The sequence below is a fragment of the Somniosus microcephalus genome, chromosome 22 (assembly GCF_052327205.1).
Source record: "Somniosus microcephalus isolate GS21.2 chromosome 22, FLI_Smic_1.0, whole genome shotgun sequence".
NCBI classification, from domain to species: Eukaryota; Metazoa; Chordata; class Chondrichthyes; order Squaliformes; family Somniosidae; genus Somniosus; species Somniosus microcephalus.
Window position 1 is genome coordinate 61,362,217 of NC_141008.1, and position 2,143 is coordinate 61,364,359.

The window sequence follows — 2,143 nt, forward strand, 5'->3', positions numbered from 1 at the left end:
AAGAACGGGGGGGAAGAACGGGGGGGGGGGGGAAGAACGGGGGGGGGGGGGGAAGAACGGGGGGGGGGGGGAAGAACGGGGGGGGGGGGGGGAAGAACGGGGGGGGGGGGGAAGAACGGGGGGGGGGGGGGGGGGGAGAACGGGGGGGGGGGGGGAGAACGGGGGGGGGGGGGAGAACGGGGGGGGGGAAGAACGGGGGGGGGGGGAAGAACGGGGGGGGGGGGGAGAACGGGGGGGGGGGGAAGAACGGGGGGGGGGAAAGAACGGGGGGGGGGAAAGAACGGGGGGGGGGGGAAGAACGGGGGGGGGGGGAAAGAACGGGGGGGGGGAAGAACGGGGGGGGGGAAGAACGGGGGGGGGGGGAAGAACGGGGGGGGGGGAAGAACGGGGGGGGGGGGAAGAACGGGGGGGGGGGGGAAGAACGGGGGGGGGGGGAAGAACGGGGGGGGGGGGGAAGAACGGGGGGGGGGGGGAAGAACGGGGGGGGGGGGAAGAACGGGGGGGGGGGGAAGAACGGGGGGGGGGGGAAGAACGGGGGGGGGGGGAAGAACGGGGGGGGGGGAAGAACGGGGGGGGGGGGAAGAACGGGGGGGGGGGGGAAGAACGGGGGGGGGGGGGGAAGAACGGGGGGGGGGGGAAGAACGGGGGGGGGGGAGAATTGGGGGGGGAGAATTGGGGGAGGGAGGGAGAATTGGGGGGGGGAGGGAGAATTGGGGGGGGAGGGAGAATTGAGGGGGGGGAGGAAGAATGGTGGGGGGGGAGGAAGAAGTCGGAGGGGGGGGGGGTTGAACACTATCCTGACCCACGGTGATGAATCCCATTCACAGGCATTTCAACACCGCTCCTGTTTAACGAGCTCTGCCATCAGAAACAAGAATGGGAGATCCAGGCACCGGGGGAAGGGGGGCAACAGGAAGCAGGTAAACAAGATGAATTCCCCCCCAACCCCCCAAATGGAAAATCCACTCGTTAAGCAAGTTAAGGAACAAGGGCGAGAGTGAGCTTGACGGAAAGCCCAATAAACTTTAATCTTGGCCCCGCGTTCAACATTCCCTTGCACTCTCGATACAATCCGACACATAGTAACACATGTGGTCAATGATTCCTGCTGAACGGGATCCCATTTAAATCTGGTTTTCAGCAGAAGGCTGGTTTTCAGCGCGGAGACCCCCAGACCGAAGCCTCCAGTCCCCGTCCGCCCCCCCCCCCCCCCGGGTTGTCTCTCCGATCCCCGGTTGCAGCCGCGACCGACACGGGAGGCCGATTTTTTAAAAATTAAATCCAGCCAGCCCGATCCTCACGGGGGTTTCAATCGCCCCCTGAACAAACCCCCCGGCCCCCGCATCCTATTGCAAGCGGAGTGGGAGAGGCAGCGAGAGCCCCGGAGCCGCTCCGCTCCGCTGGCTGACTGACAAAGCGCCGATTGTCCCAGCTCCACTGGCCAAGAGCCCCCCGTCTGACTCACCGGCAAAGGCGAGCGTCCACTCAATCCCTCCGAGTCCAACGCCAAGCCTTTCCAAGAACAACAGCAATAACCCCCTCCAGCCGCCGCACCTGGCTTCCTTTTTTTTTTGCGCTGTTTGCAAAGTAGTCAACAGCCACTCCGGGCAAGTTTGTCGAAGAAATGTTCTTTCCTCCTCTTCTCTCTCTCTCTCTCTCTCTCTCCAGCGTCGAGGTCACCATATGGAAATGGAGCTGGGAAGGATTCGGAGAGGTGTTGGCGGCACAGACACACACACACAGACAGACAGAGCAATGCAGCTTCCTAGTGGCGAGGCGGGAGAAATGCAGCTGCTGTCTCAATAATTTAACCAGCCCGGGTTAGCACTGTAAAAACTCTGGTTTATTTAACACGACAAAAGCCCATGTTTATTTAGCATATGTCTCCTATAACAAGTTGCAGCTCTTTAAAATTATATTTCAAAAGGTACATCCGCTTTATTAAATCTCCCAATTGTTTGTTCAGAAACAATTTTCCTACAATAGTCAGTATTGTACTTGCTCCATTGACCGCCTTTTGTGTGTTTCTCAAAAGACCTGATAAGGTGATATCAGTTCAAGGCTTATCTTTAAATATTGCTTGTTAATATTTATTTATACCTTTTATGTAAAGGGAAATGCAAGTGTAAGTGGGCCAAGAGAG

At 59.8% G+C, this 2,143-nt stretch overlaps 1 protein-coding gene across 1 annotated transcript in view; it reads right to left on the reverse strand.

The window, feature by feature from the left end:
* Positions 1-1,763, reverse strand: part of cuedc1b (CUE domain containing 1b) — a 217,652-nt gene extending 215,889 nt beyond the window's left edge. Inside the window, exon 1 of the mRNA XM_085964907.1 lies at positions 1,466-1,763. The gene's annotated coding sequence lies outside the window, so the exon portion shown is untranslated. The remainder of the gene's footprint in view (positions 1-1,465) is intronic.
* Between the last annotated feature and the right edge of the window lie 380 nt (positions 1,764-2,143).